The sequence below is a fragment of the Phalacrocorax carbo genome, unplaced genomic scaffold (assembly GCF_963921805.1).
Source record: "Phalacrocorax carbo unplaced genomic scaffold, bPhaCar2.1 SCAFFOLD_56, whole genome shotgun sequence".
In the NCBI taxonomy this organism is placed as follows: Eukaryota; Metazoa; Chordata; class Aves; order Suliformes; family Phalacrocoracidae; genus Phalacrocorax; species Phalacrocorax carbo.
The window spans coordinates 311,998-335,733 of record NW_026990375.1 but is presented as its reverse complement, the minus strand read 5'-3'; positions in this window follow the sequence as shown (position 1 = coordinate 335,733).

Here is a 23,736-nt window from a genome sequence, read left to right as displayed (position 1 = left end):
CCCCAGGAGTTACCCGGGAGCTGATAGAAGGGAAGAGGGAAAGGAGGAGGAGGATGATGACATTTTCCCCCTGCCCAGGGTGCAGAAGATAGCCGACTCCCCAGCTCACCAGAGCTCCCCCTCAGCCTCCCCTGGCCCCACTTGCCCCGTGCTCCTGCCCCCAGCTCCGGCACGAGCGAGCTAGGCTACGCTACGTGCCTAGGAAGCCTCATCTCGTAAGAGCTGTGAGACACCCTTGTATTCTCTTCAGGTGGAGGATGGCCTAGAGTCTGGAGCTGCAGAAGAGGCAGGGCGGAGAGGAGGGGAAAGAAGCATCTGAACGGCTAAATTGTGCCAGCAGCGCTGAGAGCGAGAGTCGCGGTGAGTCCTGGGCCACTGGGGCCCCGTTGCCTCTCTTGTGCGTTCTGGGCCCTCCCTGTCTCTCCCCTGGCCCCCTCTCTTTCCTTACCTGCTGCAAAATTTTTTTTAGTTTTTTTTTTTTTTGCACCCCCCCCCCCGCCCCTTCTTTCTCCATCTCGCTCTGAGTGGCTCCCTGCCTCCCCGTCTTTTCAGGCCTCCCTCTCTCTGTCCTGTAGCCTGTGGCTACTTGTTCTTTCTCCGCCTCTCTCTGCCTGGCTCTGGCTCCGTTTTTATTTTTTCATTCCTCCTGCTCTGTCCTGTAGCCTGTCGGTATTGTGTCTTTCTCTGGCTCTCTTGGTCTGACTCCCTGTGTTACCGAAAAACGCGGTAAAATCGGAAATATCTATTCAACACCAATCTAGTATTAAAGAGCAGGCGTTCTTTATTCACGGCGCCAGATGCACGGGGGATCGCTCCTCCTGGCGTGCGTACCTCACACACCTTTCCCGTAGAATTTGTAGATCAAAATTTTACGTATTCATACATATTCATTATCGTCCTGTCTACTGATCGGTACAAACTTGCTCGTTCCGTATGTAAATCGCTGCGCAGGCTCGGTGGTGGTCCGTGAGTCGGTGGTCGCAATCTCCCCCTGCCAGAATTGCCTTTTACCTTCTTGGCTCTTAATCTTGGCAGTCTTGGCTAGTTTTCTCAGTGCGCTACACGAAACCGCGTTTTGTCATCCGTTTCTGACAGAAGCACGTTGTCTGTTGTTCTGCTGACATTAACGATCGCCTAGGGACTAAAATGCAGATCGACAGATGCGCTGATTCGTACGCTCCGTGTTCCCGTAATGGAACACCGTCTCTGGTTGGTTGATTTCATCGCTTTGGTTACATTTCCCCCCTTTGGAAGTTTTGAAATAATCATTTTCTCAATACTTCCATCTTAGATCAATAATATTCCACTATGTCAGTTCAGTGTTTGGTTCATCTTCTCAAAATTTTCACTTGATTGTGGTCTCTAGGGCATATGCAGGTTCCATTTTATACCCAAAATTTTATTAATTTGTTGAACTACCTCTGCAAAAAAATGTGGTCCTCTCTCAGAGGACATTCCTGTTGGCACTCTAAATCTTGGTATTATTTCTTTCAGCAACATCTTAACTACTACTCTAGCTTTGTTGGTGCAGCACGAGAAAGCTTCTGGCCAACTAGAAAACTTGTCCATCAGCACTAACAAATACTGCTATATCTATTTTGTCTGGGTAACTCAGAAAACTTAATTTGCTAATAATTTCCGGGAGAATTTTTTGTTTTGTTACTCCTAAAGGTGGTTTCCTTTGGTTCAGGGGATTATTTCTAGGACAGATTGGACACTTAGCTACTATGGGTTTAATTATTCTTGTCATGCCTACACACGCTACAGATGCTTTTAAACTCAAAACCGTAGCATCTACACCCTAATGTGTTTGCTCATGCTTTTCTTTTGCAAGTTCTGTCATAACTTGTGGGGTTGTTATTATTATTACTTGTTTTTCTGGTGTTACCTACCATCTCTCTGTGTTTTGTGATGCTTCCAATTGTTCTGCTAATTGCTCATCCAATTTATTATAATAATCTCGGTTTCAACTTTGGAATTCCGATCTGTTTTACTGGTACTAGTGCAAGGATACCTTGCTCTGCAGTCCTCTTTGCAGCTTTATCTGTCAATCGTTTGCTTATGTTTACAGCCGTCTGGCCGAATTGATGAGCTTTGCAACGCTTTACCGCCACTTCTTTTGGTTTCTGCACGTCTTCCGGAAGTTGGAGAATGTCTTCTTTATGCTGTATCAATGATTCTTGGGCTGATGGCAGTCCTTTTTCCTTCCCAGTAGCTCCATGATCGTGGATCACACCAAATGCATGTTTGGAATCAGTCTAGATATTTATCCTTCGTCCTTCTGCCATTCGCAGAGCTCGCTTCAACGCTACCAATACTGCTTTCTGTGCTGAGGTGTTCGCAGGCAGCGCCCCTGACTCCATTCCCTCGGCGGTGATAACGACAGCATATCCGGCCATTCTCTTCTCGCCCAGAGCTGCTTCCATCTGTAAACAACTCCAGATCAGGATTTTCCCAGAGGTTTGTGTCTCAGGCCTGGTCTGCTGGAATAGACTTGTTCAATAGTTAGCAAGCGATCGTGTTCGAAATTGTCCGTAAGGTTTTCTGTTGTTAAAAACATAGCAGGATTCAGTATAGCAGTAGTCTTCGATTCCACATGGTCTTGTTCTAACAGAACAACTTGATATTTCAACATTCTGCTAAGGGATAGCCAACGACCCCCCTTTTGTTCTAAAACAGTCACCGCTATGTGCGGGACACATACTGTCATCTTTTGTCCCATTGTTAACTTTGGGGCTTCCTGGATCGGCAGCGCTGCTGTTGCCACTGCCCGTAAACATCCAGGCCATCTTTTACTCACGTGGTCGAGTTGTTTGGAGAAGTAGCCCACGGGTCTCTTCCAGGTTCCCAGTCGCTGTGTCAGCACTCCAAGGGCTAAATGTTGTCTTTCGTGGACAAACAACTCAAAAGGTTTAGCGAAATCGGGTAGGCCTAATGCAGGGGCCATCACTGAGGCTCTTTTCAGTTCTTTGAATGCCGTTTGGCATCCGGGCGTCCAGGTTAAATATTTATCCTTTGATTCTTTCAGTGCCTCATATAATGGTTTTACATACAGTCTGTAGTTCAGAATCCAGAGCTGACGCTATTTCACTATTTTCAGAAAAGCTCTCAGTTCCTTCGGGCCGCAAGGTTCGGGAATTTGACAAATAGTTTCTTTCTTTTCACTTTCTAATTGTCTTTGTCTTTGAGATATTTCGAATCCTAAATAAATGGCTGTTGCTTCTCCTATTTGGGTTTTGTTTCTGGAAACTCCGCATCTTCCTTGGCCCAGAAAATTTAAAAATTTCAAAACATTATTCTTTACTTTCTGCCACTATCAGAATGTCGTCTGCATTCTGTAACAATATGCCTCTCCCTGGGTTCTGTTTTTTCTAGACATTTCTATATTTCTAATTTTTTTTCTTGCCAGCTGAGTCCCAAATATCGTAGGACTAATTTTAAATCCTTGTGGAAGTACGGTCCATGTTAGCTGTGTCTTTCATTCTGTGGTGGGGCTTTCCCATTCCAAAGCAAATAGGCTTTGACTTTTTATGCCTGGAGGTATGCAAAAGAAGGCATCCTTCAAATCTAGTACAGTAAACCATTTATGCTCCTCCTTTAAAAGAGGTCAGTAAAGTGTATGGATTAGCTACTACCGGATGTAGATCTTGGACCACCTGAGATATAGCCCTTAAATCGTGAACCAGCTAATACTCTTTGCCTCTAGATTTCTTTACTGGCGGCACAGGAGTACTATATTCTGATTCACATTCTATTAAGAGCTCATATTCTGAAAAAAATTTATAATTAACTTCTCTAATCCTTTTCGAGCCTCTCGCTTAATACGGTATTGTTTTTGTCTTACCGGCTTGGCTCCAGGCTTTAAGGTTACTTTTACCGGCTCTGCCCGCTTAGGTCGCTCCGGAGCTCCGCTCGCTCAAACCAAAGGAATTACTACGTTTTCCACTTCTTCGGGAACCTGTTCCTCCCTGGAGGAATCCTGTAACATAAACGCTCTCGCCTCTGTGGCTTTTGATTCTGTTCTGGTATTAGTAATTTAATCTCTCCATCTTTAAAAGTTACTTGAGCATCTAATTTACTTAATAGATCTCATCATAACAGAGGCAGTGGACATTCAGGCATATACAGAAACTGGTGAGTTGCCCATTGCTTCTCCAATTTAAACTTTAATGGCTCTAAGAAAGGCTAATTTTTCTTTGCCCTGTCGCACTAACAACACCTACTGGTTTATGATCAACTTTCTCTTTACGTGTATTCAATACCAAAGAAGTGGCTCCCGTATCTACCAAAAATTCTATTTCTTCATTCCCTAGCTTCAGTGTAACCAGGTGTTCAGCTAGGGTTGATTCCTCTGGTCTCCTTCATGCCAAGCTACTTCAAGCATTTTACCCAGATCTCTGGATTCAGGTTCTTCTAGTTTCTGAAGGTTTTTTTACTCCCCCCCCCCACCCCCCCCAATCTGGGGCTGATTGTCTTATGAATATAGAGACCAACTGAATTGCTTTTTCTGTTTTTTTCTGGGTTCAAATGAGTATATTTTCTGGTGGTCACCTTCAGCCTTTCCATAAAGGCTGAAGGGGGGGACTCCTTTAATTCTTGTCTCACTTAATAAATGGGTCAAAATTTATGGCTTTTGGCATTGCATGTCTTACTCCAAATAAAATCTGTCTCTGACATCTAGTCAACATTCCCCTGGGTCCTGGCTGATTAGGGTCCCACTCGGGATTTGTAGATGGAAAATTCTTATTCGTTGTTCTCTGTAAATTCCTGTTAGCATGTGCTCCCTGCACCTGCCTTCTGGCTGTATTCAATACTATTTTCTTGTCAGTTCCATCAAGTGAAGTATCCAGTATCACAAGTAGAGCAACACTTCAAGTTCTCACCACATTTTCCTCTTTTCAGAAACATTGCCGTAGAATCCTGTGGACATATCTCACGCTGTTTCTGCCACTCTGGATGATTCCACAGTGTAAAGAACAAATCAACATATGCCACTTCTTCCCATTTGCCTTCCCTTTTTACAAAACAACATTAATTGCAAGATGGTATGATATTGCAATGTCTCCTGTTCTGGCCATTCGTGCCCACCTTCCAATTGATACGTTGGGCACCAATGATTGCAATATTCAATTAATGGTTTCCGAGTTAGTGGGTCATCACCCCCGATGTCTTTCCAGTGCTTCAAAGTACATCCCAAAGGTGTTCTCTGTGGGATAGGTTTCTTACTCAGAAATGCTCCCATCTCCCAGTCGACTAGCAGTTGTGATAGTGCACTATCACAAATAGTAGTCAGAGGGACTCCAACCCCCGTTAGAGGTCTCACTGGGATCTGTAGCCCCCTGCTAGATATCCCTGGAGACTTCAACCCCCTGTTGAAGACCCCCCTACCCTCGGGTCCCGCTCCACAGGCTTTCGCCTAGCAGAGACTTACCAACCGAGGTACCTCTTGGCCCCAACCCTGCGTGGCTTTTGCCGCGCCTTACGGGCAGGCCTGTGGGACTCAAACCCACTATCCTGTCCTATGTGGGAAGCTAACGCCACATATTATTCTACCTAAGTTTCTTCGTAAACGAATGCCTTGTTTACTTCAGTCCAGGGGATCTTTCTCAGAATTCTCTGGCCTGGGGATCGGAAGCTCTCCCCAAGAATTCCTTGGGGCTGGCTGCAGGTCCCACGGTCCTGCGGATCCGTCGAGATTCAAAAGCAGGTTCCCATCTGGGGTGCCAAAACTGTTACCAAAAAACACGGTAAAATCGGAAATATCTATTCAACACCAATCTGGTATTAAAGAGCAGGCGTTCTTTATTCACGGCGCCAGATGCACGGGGGATCGCTCCTCCTGGCGTGCGTCCCTCACACACCTTTCCCGTAGAATTTGTAGATCAAAATTTTACGTATTCATACATATTCATTATCGTCCTGTCTACTGATCGGTACAAACTTGCTCGTTCCGTATGTAAATCGCTGCGCAGGCTCGGTGGTGGTCCGTGAGTCGGTGGTCGCAATCTCCCCCTGCCAGAATTGCCTTTTACCTTCTTGGCTCTTAATCTTGGCAGTCTTGGCTAGTTTTCTCAGTGCGCTACACGAAACCGCGTTTTGTCATCCGTTTCTGACAGAAGCACGTTGTCTGTTGTTCTGCTGACATTAACGATCGCCTAGGGACTAAAATGCAGATCGACAGATGCGCTGATTCGTACGCTCCGTGTTCCCGTAATGGAACACCGTCTCTGGTTGGTTGATTTCATCGCTTTGGTTACATTTCCCCCCTTTGGAAGTTTTGAAATAATCATTTTCTCAATACTTCCATCTTAGATCAATAATATTCCACTATGTCAGTTCAGTGTTTGGTTCATCTTCTCAAAGTTTTCACTTGATTGTGGTCTCTAGGGCATATGCAGGTTCCATTTTATACCCAAAATTTTATTAATTTGTTGAACTACCTCTGCAAAAAAATGTGGTCCTCTCCCAGAGGACATTCCTGTTGGCACTCTAAATCTTGGTATTATTTCTTTCAGCAACATCTTAACTACTACTCTAGCTTTGTTGGTGCAGCACGAGAAAGCTTCTGGCCAACTAGAAAACTTGTCCATCAGCACTAACAAATACTGCTATATCTATTTTGTCTGGGTAACTCAGAAAACTTAATTTGCTAATAATTTCCGGGAGAATTTTTTGTTTTGTTACTCCTAAAGGTGGTTTCCTTTGGTTCAGGGGATTATTTCTAGGACAGATTGGACACTTAGCTACCATGGGTTTAACTGTTCTTGTCATGCCTACACACGCTACAGATGCTTTTAAACTCAAAACCGTAGCATCTACACCCTAATGTGTTTGCTCATGCTTTTCTTTTGCAAGTTCTGTCATAACTTGTGGGGTTGTTATTATTATTACTTGTTTTTCTGGTGTTACCTACCATCTCTCTGTGTTTTGTGATGCTTCCAATTGTTCTGCTAATTGCTCATCCAATTTATTATAATAATCTCGGTTTCAACTTTGGAATTCCGATCTGTTTTACTGGTACTAGTGCAAGGATACCTTGCTCTGCAGTCCTCTTTGCAGCTTTATCTGTCAATCGTTTGCTTATGTTTACAGCCGTCTGGCCGAATTGATGAGCTTTGCAACGCTTTACCGCCACTTCTTTTGGTTTCTGCACGTCTTCCGGAAGTTGGAGAATGTCTTCTTTATGCTGTATCAATGATTCTTGGGCTGATGGCAGTCCTTTTTCCTTCCCAGTAGCTCCATGATCGTGGATCACACCAAATGCATGTTTGGAATCAGTCTAGATATTTATCCTTCGTCCTTCTGCCATTCGCAGAGCTCGCTTCAACGCTACCAATACTGCTTTCTGTGCTGAGGTGTTCGCAGGCAGCGCCCCTGACTCCATTCCCTCGGCGGTGATAACGACAGCATATCCGGCCATTCTCTTCTCGCCCAGAGCTGCTTCCATCTGTAAACAACTCCAGATCAGGATTTTCCCAGAGGTTTGTGTCTCAGGCCTGGTCTGCTGGAATAGACTTGTTCAATAGTTAGCAAGCGATCGTGTTCGAAATTGTCCGTAAGGTTTTCTGTTGTTAAAAACATAGCAGGATTCAGTATAGCAGTAGTCTTCGATTCCACATGGTCTTGTTCTAACAGAACAACTTGATATTTCAACATTCTGCTAAGGGATAGCCAACGACCCCCCTTTTGTTCTAAAACAGTCACCGCTATGTGCGGGACACATACTGTCATCTTTTGTCCCATTGTTAACTTTGGGGCTTCCTGGATCGGCAGCGCTGCTGTTGCCACTGCCCGTAAACATCCAGGCCATCTTTTACTCACGTGGTCGAGTTGTTTGGAGAAGTAGCCCACGGGTCTCTTCCAGGTTCCCAGTCGCTGTGTCAGCACTCCAAGGGCTAAATGTTGTCTTTCGTGGACAAACAACTCAAAAGGTTTAGCGAAATCGGGTAGGCCTAATGCAGGGGCCATCACTGAGGCTCTTTTCAGTTCTTTGAATGCCGTTTGGCATCCGGGCGTCCAGGTTAAATATTTATCCTTTGATTCTTTCAGTGCCTCATATAATGGTTTTACATACAGTCTGTAGTTCAGAATCCAGAGCTGACGCTATTTCACTATTTTCAGAAAAGCTCTCAGTTCCTTCGGGCCGCAAGGTTCGGGAATTTGACAAATAGTTTCTTTCTTTTCACTTTCTAATTGTCTTTGTCTTTGAGATATTTCAAATCCTAAATAAATGGCTGTTGCTTCTCCTATTTGGGTTTTGTTTCTGGAAACTCCGCATCTTCCTTGGCCCAGAAAATTTAAAAATTTCAAAACATTATTCTTTACTTTCTGCCACTATCAGAATGTCGTCTGCATTCTGTAACAATATGCCTCTCCCTGGGTTCTGTTTTTTCTAGACATTTCTATATTTCTAATTTTTTTTCTTGCCAGCTGAGTCCCAAATATCGTAGGACTAATTTTAAATCCTTGTGGAAGTACGGTCCATGTTAGCTGTGTCTTTCATTCTGTGGTGGGGCTTTCCCATTCCAAAGCAAATAGGCTTTGACTTTTTATGCCTGGAGGTATGCAAAAGAAGGCATCCTTCAAATCTAGTACAGTAAACCATTTATGCTCCTCCTTTAAAAGAGGTCAGTAAAGTGTATGGATTAGCTACTACCGGATGTAGATCTTGGACCACCTGAGATATAGCCCTTAAATCGTGAACCAGCTAATACTCTTTGCCTCTAGATTTCTTTACTGGCGGCACAGGAGTACTATATTCTGATTCACATTCTATTAAGAGCTCATATTCTGAAAAAAATTTATAATTAACTTCTCTAATCCTTTTCGAGCCTCTCGCTTAATACGGTATTGTTTTTGTCTTACCGGCTTGGCTCCAGGCTTTAAGGTTACTTTTACCGGCTCTGCCCGCTTAGGTCGCTCCGGAGCTCCGCTCGCTCAAACCAAAGGAATTACTACGTTTTCCACTTCTTCGGGAACCTGTTCCTCCCTGGAGGAATCCTGTAACATAAACGCTCTCGCCTCTGTGGCTTTTGATTCTGTTCTGGTATTAGTAATTTAATCTCTCCATCTTTAAAAGTTACTTGAGCATCTAATTTACTTAATAGATCTCATCATAACAGAGGCAGTGGACATTCAGGCATATACAGAAACTGGTGAGTTGCCCATTGCTTCTCCAATTTAAACTTTAATGGCTCTAAGAAAGGCTAATTTTTCTTTGCCCTGTCGCACTAACAACACCTACTGGTTTATGATCAACTTTCTCTTTACGTGTATTCAATACCAAAGAAGTGGCTCCCGTATCTACCAAAAATTCTATTTCTTCATTCCCTAGCTTCAGTGTAACCAGGTGTTCAGCTAGGGTTGATTCCTCTGGTCTCCTTCATGCCAAGCTACTTCAAGCATTTTACCCAGATCTCTGGATTCAGGTTCTTCTAGTTTCTGAAGGTTTTTTTACTCCCCCCCAATCTGGGGCTGATTGTCTTATGAATATAGAGACCAACTGAATTGCTTTTTCTGTTTTTTTCTGGGTTCAAATGAGTATATTTTCTGGTGGTCACCTTCAGCCTTTCCATAAAGGCTGAAGGGGGGGACTCCTTTAATTCTTGTCTCACTTAATAAATGGGTCAAAATTTATGGCTTTTGGCATTGCATGTCTTACTCCAAATAAAATCTGTCTCTGACATCTAGTCAACATTCCCCTGGGTCCTGGCTGATTAGGGTCCCACTCGGGATTTGTAGATGGAAAATTCTTATTCGTTGTTCTCTGTAAATTCCTGTTAGCATGTGCTCCCTGCACCTGCCTTCTGGCTGTATTCAATACTATTTTCTTGTCAGTTCCATCAAGTGAAGTATCCAGTATCACAAGTAGAGCAACACTTCAAGTTCTCACCACATTTTCCTCTTTTCAGAAACATTGCCGTAGAATCCTGTGGACATATCTCACGCTGTTTCTGCCACTCTGGATGATTCCACAGTGTAAAGAACAAATCAACATATGCCACTTCTTCCCATTTGCCTTCCCTTTTTACAAAACAACATTAATTGCAAGATGGTATGATATTGCAATGTCTCCTGTTCTGGCCATTCGTGCCCACCTTCCAATTGATACGTTGGGCACCAATGATTGCAATATTCAATTAATGGTTTCCGAGTTAGTGGGTCATCACCCCCGATGTCTTTCCAGTGCTTCAAAGTACATCCCAAAGGTGTTCTCTGTGGGATAGGTTTCTTACTCAGAAATGCTCCCATCTCCCAGTCGACTAGCAGTTGTGATAGTGCACTATCACAAATAGTAGTCAGAGGGACTCCAACCCCCGTTAGAGGTTTCACTGGGATCTGTAGCCCCCTGCTAGATATCCCTGGAGACTTCAACCCCCTGTTGAAGACCCCCCTACCCTCGGGTCCCGCTCCACAGGCTTTCGCCTAGCAGAGACTTACCAACCGAGGTACCTCTTGGCCCCAACCCTGCGTGGCTTTTGCCGCGCCTTACGGGCAGGCCTGTGGGACTCAAACCCACTATCCTGTCCTATGTGGGAAGCTAACGCCACATATTATTCTACCTAAGTTTCTTCGTAAACGAATGCCTTGTTTACTTCAGTCCAGGGGATCTTTCTCAGAATTCTCTGGCCTGGGGATCGGAAGCTCTCCCCAAGAATTCCTTGGGGCTGGCTGCAGGTCCCACGGTCCTGCGGATCCGTCGAGATTCAAAAGCAGGTTCCCATCTGGGGTGCCAAAACTGTTACCAAAAAACACGGTAAAATCGGAAATATCTATTCAACACCAATCTGGTATTAAAGAGCAGGCGTTCTTTATTCACGGCGCCAGATGCACGGGGGATCGCTCCTCCTGGCGTGCGTCCCTCACACACCTTTCCCGTAGAATTTGTAGATCAAAATTTTACGTATTCATACATATTCATTATCGTCCTGTCTACTGATCGGTACAAACTTGCTCGTTCCGTATGTAAATCGCTGCGCAGGCTCGGTGGTGGTCCGTGAGTCGGTGGTCGCAATCTCCCCCTGCCAGAATTGCCTTTTACCTTCTTGGCTCTTAATCTTGGCAGTCTTGGCTAGTTTTCTCAGTGCGCTACACGAAACCGCGTTTTGTCATCCGTTTCTGACAGAAGCACGTTGTCTGTTGTTCTGCTGACATTAACGATCGCCTAGGGACTAAAATGCAGATCGACAGATGCGCTGATTCGTACGCTCCGTGTTCCCGTAATGGAACACCGTCTCTGGTTGGTTGATTTCATCGCTTTGGTTACATTTCCCCCCTTTGGAAGTTTTGAAATAATCATTTTCTCAATACTTCCATCTTAGATCAATAATATTCCACTATGTCAGTTCAGTGTTTGGTTCATCTTCTCAAAGTTTTCACTTGATTGTGGTCTCTAGGGCATATGCAGGTTCCATTTTATACCCAAAATTTTATTAATTTGTTGAACTACCTCTGCAAAAAAATGTGGTCCTCTCCCAGAGGACATTCCTGTTGGCACTCTAAATCTTGGTATTATTTCTTTCAGCAACATCTTAACTACTACTCTAGCTTTGTTGGTGCAGCACGAGAAAGCTTCTGGCCAACTAGAAAACTTGTCCATCATCACTAACAAATACTGCTATATCTATTTTGTCTGGGTAACTCAGAAAACTTAATTTGCTAATAATTTCCGGGAGAATTTTTTGTTTTGTTACTCCTAAAGGTGGTTTCCTTTGGTTCAGGGGATTATTTCTAGGACAGATTGGACACTTAGCTACCATGGGTTTAACTGTTCTTGTCATGCCTACACACGCTACAGATGCTTTTAAACTCAAAACCGTAGCATCTACACCCTAATGTGTTTGCTCATGCTTTTCTTTTGCAAGTTCTGTCATAACTTGTGGGGTTGTTATTATTATTACTTGTTTTTCTGGTGTTACCTACCATCTCTGTGTTTTGTGATGCTTCCAATTGTTCTGCTAATTGCTCATCCAATTTATTATAATAATCTCGGTTTCAACTTTGGAATTCCGATCTGTTTTACTGGTACTAGTGCAAGGATACCTTGCTCTGCAGTCCTCTTTGCAGCTTTATCTGTCAATCGTTTGCTTATGTTTACAGCCGTCTGGCCGAATCGATGAGCTTTGCAACGCTTTACCGCCACTTCTTTTGGTTTCTGCACGTCTTCCGGAAGTTGGAGAATGTCTTCTTTATGCTGTATCAATGATTCTTGGGCTGATGGCAGTCCTTTTTCCTTCCCAGTAGCTCCATGATCGTGGATCACACCAAATGCATGTTTGGAATCAGTCTAGATATTTATCCTTCGTCCTTCTGCCATTCGCAGAGCTCGCTTCAACGCTACCAATGCTGCTTTCTGTGCTGAGGTGTTCGCAGGCAGCGCCCCTGACTCCATTCCCTCGGCGGTGATAACGACAGCATATCCGGCCATTCTCTTCTCGCCCAGAGCTGCTTCCATCTGTAAACAACTCCAGATCAGGATTTTCCCAGAGGTTTGTGTCTCAGGCCTGGTCTGCTGGAATAGACTTGTTCAATAGTTAGCAAGCGATCGTGTTCGAAATTGTCCGTAAGGTTTTCTGTTGTTAAAAACATAGCAGGATTCAGTATAGCAGTAGTCTTCGATTCCACATGGTCTTGTTCTAACAGAACAACTTGATATTTCAACATTCTGCTAAGGGATAGCCAACGACCCCCCTTTTGTTCTAAAACAGTCACCGCTATGTGCGGGACACATACTGTCATCTTTTGTCCCATTGTTAACTTTGGGGCTTCCTGGATCGGCAGCGCTGCTGTTGCCACTGCCCGTAAACATCCAGGCCATCTTTTACTCACGTGGTCGAGTTGTTTGGAGAAGTAGCCCACGGGTCTCTTCCAGGTTCCCAGTCGCTGTGTCAGCACTCCAAGGGCTAAATGTTGTCTTTCGTGGACAAACAACTCAAAAGGTTTAGCGAAATCGGGTAGGCCTAATGCAGGGGCCATCACTGAGGCTCTTTTCAGTTCTTTGAATGCCGTTTGGCATCCGGGCGTCCAGGTTAAATATTTATCCTTTGATTCTTTCAGTGCCTCGTATAATGGTTTTACATACAGTCTGTAGTTCAGAATCCAGAGCTGACGCTATTTCACTATTTTCAGAAAAGCTCTCAGTTCCTTCGGGCCGCAAGGTTCGGGAATTTGACAAATAGTTTCTTTCTTTTCACTTTCTAATTGTCTTTGTCTTTGAGATATTTCGAATCCTAAATAAATGGCTGTTGCTTCTCCTATTTGGGTTTTGTTTCTGGAAACTCCGCATCTTCCTTGGCCCAGAAAATTTAAAAATTTCAAAACATTATTCTTTACTTTCTGCCACTATCAGAATGTCGTCTGCATTCTGTAACAGTATGCCTCTCCCTGGGTTCTGTTTTTTCTAGACATTTCTATATTTCTAATTTTTTTTCTTGCCAGCTGAGTCCCAAATATCGTAGGACTAATTTTAAATCCTTGTGGAAGTACGGTCCATGTTAGCTGTGTCTTTCATTCTGTGGTGGGGCTTTCCCATTCCAAAGCAAATAGGCTTTGACTTTTTATGCCTGGAGGTATGCAAAAGAAGGCATCCTTCAAATCTAGTACAGTAAACCATTTATGCTCCTCCTTTAAAAGAGGTCAGTAAAGTGTATGGATTAGCTACTACCGGATGTAGATCTTGGACCACCTGAGATATAGCCCTTAAATCGTGAACCAGCTAATACTCTTTGCCTCTAGATTTCTTTACTGGCGGCACAGGAGTACTATATTCTGATTCACATTCTACTAAGAGCTCATATTCTGAAAAAAATTTATAATTAACTTCTCTAATCCTTTTCGAGCCTCTCGCTTAATACGGTATTGTTTTTGCCTTACCGGCTTGGCTCCAGGCTTTAAGGTTACTTTTACCGGCTCTGCCCGCTTAGGTCGCTCCGGAGCTCCGCTCGCTCAAACCAAAGGAATTACTACGTTTTCCACTTCTTCGGGAACCTGTTCCTCCCTGGAGGAATCCTGTAACATAAACGCTCTCGCCTCTGTGGCTTTTGATTCTGTTCTGGTATTAGTAATTTAATCTCTCCATCTTTAAAAGTTACTTGAGCATCTAATTTACTTAATAGATCTCATCATAACAGAGGCAGTGGACATTCAGGCATATACAGAAACTGGTGAGTTGCCCATTGCTTCTCCAATTTAAACTTTAATGGCTCTAAGAAAGGCTAATTTTTCTTTGCCCTGTCGCACTAACAACACCTACTGGTTTATGATCAACTTTCTCTTTACGTGTATTCAATACCAAAGAAGTGGCTCCCGTATCTACCAAAAATTCTATTTCTTCATTCCCTAGCTTCAGTGTAACCAGGTGTTCAGCTAGGGTTGATTCCTCTGGTCTCCTTCATGCCAAGCTACTTCAAGCATTTTACCCAGATCTCTGGATTCAGGTTCTTCTAGTTTCTGAAGGTTTTTTTACTCCCCCCCCACACCCCCCCCAATCTGGGGCTGATTGTCTTATGAATATAGAGACCAACTGAATTGCTTTTTCTGTTTTTTTCTGGGTTCAAATGAGTATATTTTCTGGTGGTCACCTTCAGCCTTTCCATAAAGGCTGAAGGGGGGGACTCCTTTAATTCTTGTCTCACTTAATAAATGGGTCAAAATTTATGGCTTTTGGCATTGCATGTCTTACTCCAAATAAAATCTGTCTCTGACATCTAGTCAACATTCCCCTGGGTCCTGGCTGATTAGGGTCCCACTCGGGATTTGTAGATGGAAAATTCTTATTCGTTGTTCTCTGTAAATTCCTGTTAGCATGTGCTCCCTGCACCTGCCTTCTGGCTGTATTCAATACTATTTTCTTGTCAGTTCCATCAAGTGAAGTATCCAGTATCACAAGTAGAGCAACACTTCAAGTTCTCACCACATTTTCCTCTTTTCAGAAACATTGCCGTAGAATCCTGTGGACATATCTCACGCTGTTTCTGCCACTCTGGATGATTCCACAGTGTAAAGAACAAATCAACATATGCCACTTCTTCCCATTTGCCTTCCCTTTTTACAAAACAACATTAATTGCAAGATGGTATGATATTGCAATGTCTCCTGTTCTGGCCATTCGTGCCCACCTTCCAATTGATACGTTGGGCACCAATGATTGCAATATTCAATTAATGGTTTCCGAGTTAGTGGGTCATCACCCCCGATGTCTTTCCAGTGCTTCAAAGTACATCCCAAAGGTGTTCTCTGTGGGATAGGTTTCTTACTCAGAAATGCTCCCATCTCCCAGTCGACTAGCAGTTGTGATAGTGCACTATCACAAATAGTAGTCAGAGGGACTCCAACCCCCGTTAGAGGTCTCACTGGGATCTGTAGCCCCCTGCTAGATATCCCTGGAGACTTCAACCCCCTGTTGAAGACCCCCCTACCCTCGGGTCCCGCTCCACAGGCTTTCGCCTAGCAGAGACTTACCAACCGAGGTACCTCTTGGCCCCAACCCTGCGTGGCTTTTGCCGCGCCTTACGGGCAGGCCTGTGGGACTCAAACCCACTATCCTGTCCTATGTGGGAAGCTAACGCCACATATTATTCTACCTAAGTTTCTTCGTAAACGAATGCCTTGTTTACTTCAGTCCAGGGGATCTTTCTCAGAATTCTCTGGCCTGGGGATCGGAAGCTCTCCCCAAGAATTCCTTGGGGCTGGCTGCAGGTCCCACGGTCCTGCGGATCCGTCGAGATTCAAAAGCAGGTTCCCATCTGGGGTGCCAAAACTGTTACCAAAAAACACGGTAAAATCGGAAATATCTATTCAACACCAATCTGGTATTAAAGAGCAGGCGTTCTTTATTCACGGCGCCAGATGCACGGGGGATCGCTCCTCCTGGCGTGCGTACCTCACACACCTTTCCCGTAGAATTTGTAGATCAAAATTTTACGTATTCATACATATTCATTATCGTCCTGTCTACTGATCGGTACAAACTTGCTCGTTCCGTATGTAAATCGCTGCGCAGGCTCGGTGGTGGTCCGTGAGTCGGTGGTCGCAATCTCCCCCTGCCAGAATTGCCTTTTACCTTCTTGGCTCTTAATCTTGGCAGTCTTGGCTAGTTTTCTCAGTGCGCTACACGAAACCGCGTTTTGTCATCCGTTTCTGACAGAAGCACGTTGTCTGTTGTTCTGCTGACATTAACGATCGCCTAGGGACTAAAATGCAGATCGACAGATGCGCTGATTCGTACGCTCCGTGTTCCCGTAATGGAACACCGTCTCTGGTTGGTTGATTTCATCGCTTTGGTTACATTTCCCCCCTTTGGAAGTTTTGAAATAATCATTTTCTCAATACTTCCATCTTAGATCAATAATATTCCACTATGTCAGTTCAGTGTTTGGTTCATCTTCTCAAAATTTTCACTTGATTGTGGTCTCTAGGGCATATGCAGGTTCCATTTTATACCCAAAATTTTATTAATTTGTTGAACTACCTCTGCAAAAAAATGTGGTCCTCTCTCAGAGGACATTCCTGTTGGCACTCTAAATCTTGGTATTATTTCTTTCAGCAACATCTTAACTACTACTCTAGCTTTGTTGGTGCAGCACGAGAAAGCTTCTGGCCAACTAGAAAACTTGTCCATCAGCACTAACAAATACTGCTATATCTATTTTGTCTGGGTAACTCAGAAAACTTAATTTGCTAATAATTTCCGGGAGAATTTTTTGTTTTGTTACTCCTAAAGGTGGTTTCCTTTGGTTCAGGGGATTATTTCTAGGACAGATTGGACACTTAGCTACCATGGGTTTAACTGTTCTTGTCATGCCTACACACGCTACAGATGCTTTTAAACTCAAAACCGTAGCATCTACACCCTAATGTGTTTGCTCATGCTTTTCTTTTGCAAGTTCTGTCATAACTTGTGGGGTTGTTATTATTATTACTTGTTTTTCTGGTGTTACCTACCATCTCTCTGTGTTTTGTGATGCTTCCAATTGTTCTGCTAATTGCTCATCCAATTTATTATAATAATCTCGGTTTCAACTTTGGAATTCCGATCTGTTTTACTGGTACTAGTGCAAGGATACCTTGCTCTGCAGTCCTCTTTGCAGCTTTATCTGTCAATCGTTTGCTTATGTTTACAGCCGTCTGGCCGAATTGATGAGCTTTGCAACGCTTTACCGCCACTTCTTTTGGTTTCTGCACGTCTTCCGGAAGTTGGAGAATGTCTTCTTTATGCTGTATCAATGATTCTTGGGCTGATGGCAGTCCTTTTTCCTTCCCAGTAGCTCCATGATCGTGGATCACACCAAATGCATGTTTGGAATCAGTCTAGATATTTATCCTTCGTCCTTCTGCCATTCGCAGAGCTCGCTTCAACGCTACCAATACTGCTTTCTGTGCTGAGGTGTTCGCAGGCAGCGCCCCTGACTCCATTCCCTCGGCGGTGATAACGACAGCATATCCGGCCATTCTCTTCTCGCCCAGAGCTGCTTCCATCTGTAAACAACTCCAGATCAGGATTTTCCCAGAGGTTTGTGTCTCAGGCCTGGTCTGCTGGAATAGACTTGTTCAATAGTTAGCAAGCGATCGTGTTCGAAATTGTCCGTAAGGTTTTCTGTTGTTAAAAACATAGCAGGATTCAGTATAGCAGTAGTCTTCGATTCCACATGGTCTTGTTCTAACAGAACAACTTGATATTTCAACATTCTGCTAAGGGATAGCCAACGACCCCCCTTTTGTTCTAAAACAGTCACCGCTATGTGCGGGACACATACTGTCATCTTTTGTCCCATTGTTAACTTTGGGGCTTCCTGGATCGGCAGCGCTGCTGTTGCCACTGCCCGTAAACATCCAGGCCATCTTTTACTCACGTGGTCGAGTTGTTTGGAGAAGTAGCCCACGGGTCTCTTCCAGGTTCCCAGTCGCTGTGTCAGCACTCCAAGGGCTAAATGTTGTCTTTCGTGGACAAACAACTCAAAAGGTTTAGCGAAATCGGGTAGGCCTAATGCAGGGGCCATCACTGAGGCTCTTTTCAGTTCTTTGAATGCCGTTTGGCATCCGGGCGTCCAGGTTAAATATTTATCCTTTGATTCTTTCAGTGCCTCATATAATGGTTTTACATACAGTCTGTAGTTCAGAATCCAGAGCTGACGCTATTTCACTATTTTCAGAAAAGCTCTCAGTTCCTTCGGGCCGCAAGGTTCGGGAATTTGACAAATAGTTTCTTTCTTTTCACTTTCTAATTGTCTTTGTCTTTGAGATATTTCGAATCCTAAATAAATGGCTGTTGCTTCTCCTATTTGGGTTTTGTTTCTGGAAACTCCGCATCTTCCTTGGCCCAGAAAATTTAAAAATTTCAAAACATTATTCTTTACTTTCTGCCACTATCAGAATGTCGTCTGCATTCTGTAACAATATGCCTCTCCCTGGGTTCTGTTTTTTCTAGACATTTCTATATTTCTAATTTTTTTTCTTGCCAGCTGAGTCCCAAATATCGTAGGACTAATTTTAAATCCTTGTGGAAGTACGGTCCATGTTAGCTGTGTCTTTCATTCTGTGGTGGGGCTTTCCCATTCCAAAGCAAATAGGCTTTGACTTTTTATGCCTGGAGGTATGCAAAAGAAGGCATCCTTCAAATCTAGTACAGTAAACCATTTATGCTCCTCCTTTAAAAGAGGTCAGTAAAGTGTATGGATTAGCTACTACCGGATGTAGATCTTGGACCACCTGAGATATAGCCCTTAAATCGTGAACCAGCTAATACTCTTTGCCTCTAGATTTCTTTACTGGCGGCACAGGAGTACTATATTCTGATTCACATTCTATTAAGAGCTCATATTCTGAAAAAAATTTATAATTAACTTCTCTAATCCTTTTCGAGCCTCTCGCTTAATACGGTATTGTTTTTGTCTTACCGGCTTGGCTCCAGGCTTTAAGGTTACTTTTACCGGCTCTGCCCGCTTAGGTCGCTCCGGAGCTCCGCTCGCTCAAACCAAAGGAATTACTACGTTTTCCACTTCTTCGGGAACCTGTTCCTCCCTGGAGGAATCCTGTAACATAAACGCTCTCGCCTCTGTGGCTTTTGATTCTGTTCTGGTATTAGTAATTTAATCTCTCCATCTTTAAAAGTTACTTGAGCATCTAATTTACTTAATAGATCTCATCATAACAGAGGCAGTGGACATTCAGGCATATACAGAAACTGGTGAGTTGCCCATTGCTTCTCCAATTTAAACTTTAATGGCTCTAAGAAAGGCTAATTTTTCTTTGCCCTGTCGCACTAACAACACCTACTGGTTTATGATCAACTTTCTCTTTACGTGTATTCAATACCAAAGAAGTGGCTCCCGTATCTACCAAAAATTCTATTTCTTCATTCCCTAGCTTCAGTGTAACCAGGTGTTCAGCTAGGGTTGATTCCTCTGGTCTCCTTCATGCCAAGCTACTTCAAGCATTTTACCCAGATCTCTGGATTCAGGTTCTTCTAGTTTCTGAAGGTTTTTTTACTCCCCCCCAATCTGGGGCTGATTGTCTTATGAATATAGAGACCAACTGAATTGCTTTTTCTGTTTTTTTCTGGGTTCAAATGAGTATATTTTCTGGTGGTCACCTTCAGCCTTTCCATAAAGGCTGAAGGGGGGGACTCCTTTAATTCTTGTCTCACTTAATAAATGGGTCAAAATTTATGGCTTTTGGCATTGCATGTCTTACTCCAAATAAAATCTGTCTCTGACATCTAGTCAACATTCCCCTGGGTCCTGGCTGATTAGGGTCCCACTCGGGATTTGTAGATGGAAAATTCTTATTCGTTGTTCTCTGTAAATTCCTGTTAGCATGTGCTCCCTGCACCTGCCTTCTGGCTGTATTCAATACTATTTTCTTGTCAGTTCCATCAAGTGAAGTATCCAGTATCACAAGTAGAGCAACACTTCAAGTTCTCACCACATTTTCCTCTTTTCAGAAACATTGCCGTAGAATCCTGTGGACATATCTCACGCTGTTTCTGCCACTCTGGATGATTCCACAGTGTAAAGAACAAATCAACATATGCCACTTCTTCCCATTTGCCTTCCCTTTTTACAAAACAACATTAATTGCAAGATGGTATGATATTGCAATGTCTCCTGTTCTGGCCATTCGTGCCCACCTTCCAATTGATACGTTGGGCACCAATGATTGCAATATTCAATTAATGGTTTCCGAGTTAGTGGGTCATCACCCCCGATGTCTTTCCAGTGCTTCAAAGTACATCCCAAAGGTGTTCTCTGTGGGATAGGTTTCTTACTCAGAAATGCTCCCATCTCCCAGTCGACTAGCAGTTGTGATAGTGCACTATCACAAATAGTAGTCAGAGGGACTCCAACCCCCGTTAGAGGTTTCACTGGGATCTGTAGCCCCCTGCTAGATATCCCTGGAGACTTCAACCCCCTGTTGAAGACCCCCCTACCCTCGGGTCCCGCTCCACAGGCTTTCGCCTAGCAGAGACTTACCAACCGAGGTACCTCTTGGCCCCAACCCTGCGTGGCTTTTGCCGCGCCTTACGGGCAGGCCTGTGGGACTCAAACCCACTATCCTGTCCTATGTGGGAAGCTAACGCCACATATTATTCTACCTAAGTTTCTTCGTAAACGAATGCCTTGTTTACTTCAGTCCAGGGGATCTTTCTCAGAATTCTCTGGCCTGGGGATCGGAAGCTCTCCCCAAGAATTCCTTGGGGCTGGCTGCAGGTCCCACGGTCCTGCGGATCCGTCGAGATTCAAAAGCAGGTTCCCATCTGGGGTGCCAAAACTGTTACCAAAAAACACGGTAAAATCGGAAATATCTATTCAACACCAATCTGGTATTAAAGAGCAGGCGTTCTTTATTCACGGCGCCAGATGCACGGGGGATCGCTCCTCCTGGCGTGCGTACCTCACACACCTTTCCCGTAGAATTTGTAGATCAAAATTTTACGTATTCATACATATTCATTATCGTCCTGTCTACTGATCGGTACAAACTTGCTCGTTCCGTATGTAAATCGCTGCGCAGGCTCGGTGGTGGTCCGTGAGTCGGTGGTCGCAATCTCCCCCTGCCAGAATTGCCTTTTACCTTCTTGGCTCTTAATCTTGGCAGTCTTGGCTAGTTTTCTCAGTGCGCTACACGAAACCGCGTTTTGTCATCCGTTTCTGACAGAAGCACGTTGTCTGTTGTTCTGCTGACATTAACGATCGCCTAGGGACTAAAATGCAGATCGACAGATGCGCTGATTCGTACGCTCCGTGTTCCCGTAATGGAACACCGTCTCTGGTTGGTTGATTTCATCGCTTTGGTTACATTTCCCCCCTTTGGAAGTTTTGAAATAATCATTTTCTCAATACTTCCATCTTAGATCAATAATATTCCACTATGTCAGTTCAGTGTTTGGTTCATCTTCTCAAAGTTTTCACTTGATTGTGGTCTCTAGGGCATATGCAGGTTCCATTTTATACCCAAAATTTTATTAATTTGTTGAACTACCTCTGCAAAAAAATGTGGTCCTCTCCCAGAGGACATTCCTGTTGGCACTCTAAATCTTGGTATTATTTCTTTCAGCAACATCTTAACTACTACTCTAGCTTTGTTGGTGCAGCACGAGAAAGCTTCTGGCCAACTAGAAAACTTGTCCATCATCACTAACAAATACTGCTATATCTATTTTGTCTGGGTAACTCAGAAAACTTAATTTGCTAATAATTTCCGGGAGAATTTTTTGTTTTGTTACTCCTAAAGGTGGTTTCCTTTGGTTCAGGGGATTATTTCTAGGACAGATTGGACACTTAGCTACCATGGGTTTAACTGTTCTTGTCATGCCTACACACGCTACAGATGCTTTTAAACTCAAAACCGTAGCATCTACACCCTAATGTGTTTGCTCATGCTTTTCTTTTGCAAGTTCTGTCATAACTTGTGGGGTTGTTATTATTATTACTTGTTTTTCTGGTGTTACCTACCATCTCTGTGTTTTGTGATGCTTCCAATTGTTCTGCTAATTGCTCATCCAATTTATTATAATAATCTCGGTTTCAACTTTGGAATTCCGATCTGTTTTACTGGTACTAGTGCAAGGATACCTTGCTCTGCAGTCCTCTTTGCAGCTTTATCTGTCAATCGTTTGCTTATGTTTACAGCCGTCTGGCCGAATCGATGAGCTTTGCAACGCTTTACCGCCACTTCTTTTGGTTTCTGCACGTCTTCCGGAAGTTGGAGAATGTCTTCTTTATGCTGTATCAATGATTCTTGGGCTGATGGCAGTCCTTTTTCCTTCCCAGTAGCTCCATGATCGTGGATCACACCAAATGCATGTTTGGAATCAGTCTAGATATTTATCCTTCGTCCTTCTGCCATTCGCAGAGCTCGCTTCAACGCTACCAATGCTGCTTTCTGTGCTGAGGTGTTCGCAGGCAGCGCCCCTGACTCCATTCCCTCGGCGGTGATAACGACAGCATATCCGGCCATTCTCTTCTCGCCCAGAGCTGCTTCCATCTGTAAACAACTCCAGATCAGGATTTTCCCAGAGGTTTGTGTCTCAGGCCTGGTCTGCTGGAATAGACTTGTTCAATAGTTAGCAAGCGATCGTGTTCGAAATTGTCCGTAAGGTTTTCTGTTGTTAAAAACATAGCAGGATTCAGTATAGCAGTAGTCTTCGATTCCACATGGTCTTGTTCTAACAGAACAACTTGATATTTCAACATTCTGCTAAGGGATAGCCAACGACCCCCCTTTTGTTCTAAAACAGTCACCGCTATGTGCGGGACACATACTGTCATCTTTTGTCCCATTGTTAACTTTGGGGCTTCCTGGATCGGCAGCGCTGCTGTTGCCACTGCCCGTAAACATCCAGGCCATCTTTTACTCACGTGGTCGAGTTGTTTGGAGAAGTAGCCCACGGGTCTCTTCCAGGTTCCCAGTCGCTGTGTCAGCACTCCAAGGGCTAAATGTTGTCTTTCGTGGACAAACAACTCAAAAGGTTTAGCGAAATCGGGTAGGCCTAATGCAGGGGCCATCACTGAGGCTCTTTTCAGTTCTTTGAATGCCGTTTGGCATCCGGGCGTCCAGGTTAAATATTTATCCTTTGATTCTTTCAGTGCCTCGTATAATGGTTTTACATACAGTCTGTAGTTCAGAATCCAGAGCTGACGCTATTTCACTATTTTCAGAAAAGCTCTCAGTTCCTTCGGGCCGCAAGGTTCGGGAATTTGACAAATAGTTTCTTTCTTTTCACTTTCTAATTGTCTTTGTCTTTGAGATATTTCGAATCCTAAATAAATGGCTGTTGCTTCTCCTATTTGGGTTTTGTTTCTGGAAACTCCGCATCTTCCTTGGCCCAGAAAATTTAAAAATTTCAAAACATTATTCTTTACTTTCTGCCACTATCAGAATGTCGTCTGCATTCTGTAACAGTATGCCTCTCCCTGGGTTCTGTTTTTTCTAGACATTTCTATATTTCTAATTTTTTTTCTTGCCAGCTGAGTCCCAAATATCGTAGGACTAATTTTAAATCCTTGTGGAAGTACGGTCCATGTTAGCTGTGTCTTTCATTCTGTGGTGGGGCTTTCCCATTCCAAAGCAAATAGGCTTTGACTTTTTATGCCTGGAGGTATGCAAAAGAAGGCATCCTTCAAATCTAGTACAGTAAACCATTTATGCTCCTCCTTTAAAAGAGGACAGTAAAGTGTATGGATTAGCTACTACCGGATGTAGATCTTGGACCACCTGAGATATAGCCCTTAAATCGTG